Below are 6,634 nucleotides of genomic sequence, written 5' to 3'. Positions count from 1 at the left end.
GTTCTCTCTCTCCCTTCTCTATCATTATCTTCCCTTCTCTCTCTTTCTTTCTCTCCTCTCTCAATTTCTCTCTCTCCCATTCTCTCTTTCTTTCTTTCTCTCTCTCCCTCTCTCTCTCCCTTTCTCCCTGCGCCCTCTCTCTCTGTCTCTCTTTTTCACCTGCTCTCTCAATTTCTCTCTCAGTATCTTTTTGTAACTCTCTCCCTCCTCTCTCTCTCACTTACTCCCTCCCCCTGACTGTCTCTCCTCCCCCTCTCTCTCTGTCTCTCCTCCCTTTCACTCTCTCTCTCTCTCTCTCCGTCTCTCCTCCCTCTCTCTCTCTCTCTCCTCCGTCTCTCCTCCCTCTCTCTCTCTCTCTCTCTCTCTCTCTCTCTCTCTCTCTCTCTCTCTCTCTCTCTCTCTCTCTCTCTGTCTCTCCTCCCTTTCACTCTCTCTCTCTCTTTCACACACACACACACACACACACACATACACATACGTATACAGCAAATTCAAGCTAGGAGAGAGGGGGTGGGGGTAAGACTGAGGGTGTGAAACAGAGGAACAAGAGTAGACAACAAGAGGAGCATGAGAGAGAGAGAGAGAGAGAGAGAGAGAGAGAGAGAGAGAGAGAGAGAGAGAGAGAGAGAGAGAGAGAGAGAGAGAGAGAGAGAGACGAGGTTGTGCGTGGACTAAGAGAGGAGATAGCAAGACAGGAGCTAGCAGCATGACTTGGCAGAGGTCACTCTGAGTGTTTTTAAGCAAAGCAAAGACACAAACATACTGTCCACTCAGGCACCCAGCAGCATGGACAGCAGCACCGGGGAGCGTAGGAGCAGATCATCTGGTTCTGGTTTCTCCAGCTGCTGCTTCACGGGACACTGAGGAGGAGGACCAGCAGAGTAAGCTCTTTGTCTTTATATCTACTACCCCTGTTCTTAAACTAGGTCACGTGTCACGCAGCATATACTCAGGGGGGTGAGGTTAGGTGAAATAATATCCTTTTAATTATGTTCCAGTGAGTCAAATAGTTTGTTTAGTTCCGGTAGTTAGGTTGAATAGTGTTTAATTAGTGCTAGTAGTTAGGTTGAATAGTGTGTTATTAGTGCTAGTTGTTAGGTTGAATAGTGTTTAATTAGTGCTAGTAGTTGGGTTGAATAGTGTTTAATTAGTGCTAGTAGTTAGGTTGAATAGTGTTTAATTAGTGCTAGTAGTTAGGTTGAATAGTGTTTAATTAGTGCTAGTTGTTAGGTTGAATAGTGTTTAATTAGTGCTAGTAGTTGGGTTGAATAGTGTATAATTAGTGCCAGTAGTTAGGTTGAATAGTGTATAATTAGTGCCAGTAGTTAGGTTGAATAGTGTTTAATTAGTGCTAGTAGTTAGGTTGAATAGTGTTTAATTAGTGCTAGTAGTTAGGTTGAATAGTGTATAATTAGTGCCAGTAGTTGGGTTGAATAGTGTATAATTAGTGCCAGTAGTTAGGTTGAATAGTGTTTAATTAGTGCTAGTAGTTTGGTTGAATAGTGTATAATTAGTGCCAGTAGTTGGGTTGAATAGTGTATAATTAGTGCCAGTAGTTAGGTTGAATAGTGTTTAATTAGTGATAGTAGTTTGGTCAAATGGTGTTTAATTAGTGCTAGTAGTTAGGTTGAATAGTGTTTAATTAGTGATAGTAGTTAGGTTGAATAGTGTTTAATTAGTGCTAGTAGTTAGGTTGAATAGTGTTTAATTATTGCTATAGTTTGGTCAAAAGGTGTTTAATTAGTGCTAGTAGTTAGGTTGAATGGTGTTTAATTAGTGCGAGTAGTTAGGTCAAAAGGTGTTTAATTAGTGCTAGTAGTTTGGTCAAATGGTGTTTAAAGAGTGCTAATAGTTTGGTCAAATAGTGTTTAATTAGTGCTAATAGTTTGGTCAAATGGTGTTTAATTAGTGCTATCGGTTGGTCAAAAGGTGTTTAATTAGTGCTAGTAGTTAGGTTGAATAGTGTTTAATTAGTGCTAGTTGTTAGGTTGAATAGTGTTTAATTAGTGCTAGTAGTTTGGTCAAATGGTGTTTAATTAGTGCTATCGGTTGGTCAAAAGGTGTTTAATTAGTGCTAGTTGTTAGGTTAAATTGTGTATAATTAGTGCTAGTAGTTAGGTTAAATAGTGTATAATTAGTGCTAGTAGTTAGGTTGAATAGTGTGTTATTAGTTAGCTGTGTTAGTAGTTAGTAGTAGTAGTTAGTAACCAGTTACCTTGAGGAGTCAGTAGCGTGTGCTCTCTGGCTTTAGTGAGAATGTGGGAGAGGTAAGTGTTGGGAGTGTTTCACATCGCTGGATTAAATCAAATTGAGCATAATGAAGCTATAGCGTGCCTGTCAGATAAAGGACTGAGTGAGCAGCAGTGATACTGTATTATTATATATGGCACAGAGTGGGGTACATAAGCATCACAGTGGGAAAAGTTCAGCCTGGCAGACTATGCTTCCCTTCACGTGAAGTCTGTCAAGGAAGGATTATAGTATTTCACGAAATCATACCGCTTCCAGTTAATCCCCAATATCCACATTTTCTGAAGCTGCTGGAACCATATGGTCATCGTAGACCAACCTGTAGGTGGCACTACTCCAGTGGCTCGGGACTCGGGAGGTATAGAGCAGTCGTCTGGCAATCCGGAGGTTCCCGGTTCGATTCCCGCTCCTCCCGGGCAGCGTGTCGAAGTGTCCTTGAGCAAGCCCTAATTGCACCTTGCATGGTCGCCTCCGCCATCGCTGTGTGAACGTGTGAGTGAATGGGTAACATGTGAGGAACAAATTGTAAAGCGCTTTGGATAAAAGCACTATATAAACGCGCTACCGTGGTGGAGCTATACTGTAAAGGGGTCACACTTAAATGGCCATACTGTAACTCCATACTGTGGGTCAGATCAACATGAAACGTCATCCCCCTCCCTATGCATCTGAATGTGCTCGACAACGTTGATACGGAGAGCTCCCATGCTCCCGTGTTTTCTCTACATGGCTTTTCAAATGTTGACACGGCAGCAAGCAGGACACAGAGTCTCAGGGGAACAACCTACATAAACCTACATAAACTTACATACACCTACATTAACCTACATTAACCTACATAAACTTACATACACCTACATTAACCTACATAAACCTACATAAACCTACATAAACTTACATACACCTACATTAACCTACATTAACCTACATAAACTTACATACACCTACATTAACCTACATAAACCTACATAAACCTACATAAACTTACATACACCTACATTAACCTACATACACCTACATTAACCTACATAAACCTACATTAACCTACATACACCTACATTAACCTACATAAACCTACAGTACATAAACCTACATAAACCTACATAAACTTACATAAACTTACATACACCTACATTAACCTACATTAACCTACATAAACTTACATACACCTACATTAACCTACATAAACCTACATAAACCTACATTAACCTACATAAACTTACATACACCTACATTAACTTACATAAACTTACATACACCTACATTAACCTACATAAACCTACATTAACCTACATAAACTTACATACACCTACATTAACCTACATAAACCTACATTAACCTACATAAACCTACATAAACTTACATACACCTACATTAACCTACATAAACCTACATTAACCTACATTAACCTACATTAACCTACATTAATCTACATTAACCTATTAACCTACATTTCTGTAACCTACATAAACATACATAAGTGCCATATAAATGCAGTGGTTTGGATAAACGGTACGCCGTCAAGCAATGAACGTCTTGAACGTCCGACAAAGCGTGTCTCTCGAAATTGGCCAAAAGTCATCAATATTTGCTGCAGGGCCGACGGTCATGATATCCAGGTTCTCATCTGAAAAAGTACAATGAGTATGTAATGACCACGTCAGGACGTACGTACTTCTGTAGTGATGCATGTATTCTGTACAGTATGCGTCAATCAGTCTGCATAGCTTTTTGCAAACATTAACGTTATGCACTAACTAACGAGATAATTACAGTAATGACAACCATGGTCAAAGAGCTGGGCCGGAAGACTCAAATGAGATGTCATGAGATGTTACATTTTATGAAAACGTATTTGTAATACGTAGACATTGTACATTGCCGATACAATACGTAAATATATTACTTATGGCTATAACATGTTTTTTAGAGTCAGTAGATGTGCTTTGGGACCATGAGGACTTTGAAACCACTCAACAGGAGGACGTGCAATAGTGCCGAATTCAAGTCCACTAAAACAGCCTTCCTATCCATGGACATTTACAAAACAGTGCACAGTCCTGCGCCAAACTAGACCTCCTCAAATATGAGACCAATGCTCCTGATGGTGGCGCTATAGCAGAAGCCTAAAGGTCAAATCTTTGAAGATTCATTAAAGATAAATAGAATGTGCTTAGAGGTCTGTAATCTTCTGTGGTTGTCCATTAAAATGAGATGAAACCTTCATACACTGGTACCTACAGTACGGTCAATTCAGAAGTCTGTCATAATATTTTTCCAAATATGCACGTTTTTTTTTTACATCTATATCTCCACACGTCTTCATTCAAATGCAACCAACCTTGACACAGAGATTGATTGTCAGATGCTCAATGTCACATGTTTCAAATGGTTTCATATATATATAACGACGAGTCCGTTCATTTATGCGCGTGGCATGTTTTCAAATTCTATGAGAGTCTGTCATTATATTTTTCTAAATATGCTAAATCAGTTGACATCTATATCTCTATATATCACAAGTCTTCATTTCAAATCTTCACCAACATCTTTGACAACAACAACAACACGTCTGATATCAGCAGAAGTTTGTCTGATTTTCAGAATTTCAGAAACACTTTCTTGTGGATTTTAAACGGTTTAAACAGACGAAGATATACCTCGGTCATGTCATCGCCTCAAGTTGTAAGAAAGTGTGTGGGAAGCCATATGTCTCCCTAGTGGTGCAGTCACTCAGTCACCTGCTCTGTCCATGTTCGAGTCCCAAGGGGTCCAATTCAAATGTGACTATATTCACAATACATTCTTGTAGAGTTTGATCTGTAGATAGCAAATACTCTTTTTGGAACATAAACCCCTTTGCGAATCTAAATCTATCTGTATTACTCCTGTGTTTACACAAATGCCATGCATGAACAAATAATAATACAGTACATAATAAGAATATACATATATAAAACAGAATACAATGAGATCATTTACAAGAGCGACCTGATCCACCAAACAAACACAACAAATACTGTACATAAAACAAGTTCCAGACAAGACAACAAGACGAGTAACTCAACGAAAAAATCTAAGAGAGGCTAAATCTAGATCGATTAAATTAAGAGCAAGAACAAGAACAGGCCCCCATGGATGCCCACTCAATATTGCGCATTAATTAGCAGTTTAAAATCCCCAGTGGGAATTCTGTTCGGGAGCCTCGGTTCCTTTTGCAATAAGTTCCACGTAGATGGGACAGAATAGGTAAAAAGGCTGTTTTTCCGAGTTCTGTGCGGGCAAACGGTGCAGAGAGAGTTAAAAGATCCTGTGACCGCAGGCCAAAACTACTCTATTTCTGCGCCATGAGGGATGACAGGTAAGAGGGGAACAGACCGAGGACGGAGAGATTTATAGATGAAGCAGCACCAGTGGAGAGTCCTACGCAAATGTAGAGACGTCCAACCTAGAAAGGGTACAATGATGTGTAAAGGGGCTTAGCCCTTGTATCAAGAGCTCAGGATGAAAACATTATAATTAGCGGTCTGTATTTAGTGTACAGCTCAGAGTGTGTCTGCGGCTCAGATACCATGCGTATTATGATGAATCAATCAATCAAACGTCCCAGACACAATGTTGTTGACAGGCAGGATTCTATGACCTCCACTACTCGGGCAAGGCCATTCATCCATGTTGGCCACAGGGCGGCGCTATAACACACAGTCAAACTCCCACACTTTGAGTCCAATGATACAAAACTGTATAATATGCAGCTGGACTTACAATACAACTTGGTAGATGAGATATCACCCTAGCCTAGCACATCTATGAGTTAGCTATAACAAGCTAGCTGGTTAGCATTACAAGGTCAATTGCAAGAGTGCATCCTGATTCACTGGTACACTATGATGCCCTTGCCAGTTAGCTAGGTTAGCATGCTATACTGACTGGCGTCATACATGCTAACTCGCTATAACAATATGCTTACAGTATTAGGACATACAAATTAGTTCGCATTAAATGTTAATCCGCTAGTATGCTATGCTAATATGTTAACATCTGATGACTGAACCATACAAATACTGAATCTAAGATTTCTACCTAACTTGCCAGTGTAGAATGTCCTATGTGAGGTAGATTCGGTATCTGTGTGTTTTTCAGTCATCTCTAGTGCCACCATCAGGCAAAACTAAGAACAGGATATCTTAAAAAGTAATGGCCTGATTGCCATAACATTTACTGTGCTCATTCATGACCCAAAGAGGAAGACATGGTTCGATGTTGGTGAACCTAATAAGACCTTCCCTCCACCATCAGGCCAAGCTTTCAGTTTTCAAATGAGTGTCTCCTGACCCATTAATTGTAGTCACAAAATATACTGTGAATATTCATTATATTATAT

General features: G+C 39.8%; 1 protein-coding gene across 1 annotated transcript in view; it reads left to right on the top strand.

Moving 5' to 3' along the window:
* Positions 1 to 605: 605 nt before the first annotated feature.
* The window catches only part of LOC311243450 (oxytocin receptor-like), a gene marked incomplete at its 3' end in the record, with an annotated part of 74,827 nt that continues 68,798 nt past the window's right edge, over positions 606 to 6,634 (top strand). The window contains exon 1 of the mRNA XM_084332683.1: positions 606 to 881. The remainder of the gene's footprint in view (positions 882 to 6,634) is intronic.

This window comes from Notolepis coatsorum, assembly GCF_963971535.1.
Source record: "Notolepis coatsorum genome assembly, chromosome: 17".
NCBI classification, from domain to species: domain Eukaryota; kingdom Metazoa; phylum Chordata; class Actinopteri; order Aulopiformes; family Paralepididae; genus Notolepis; species Notolepis coatsorum.
The sequence above is the reverse complement of the archived record's forward strand: the minus strand, read 5'-3'. Positions and strand labels throughout refer to the sequence as shown.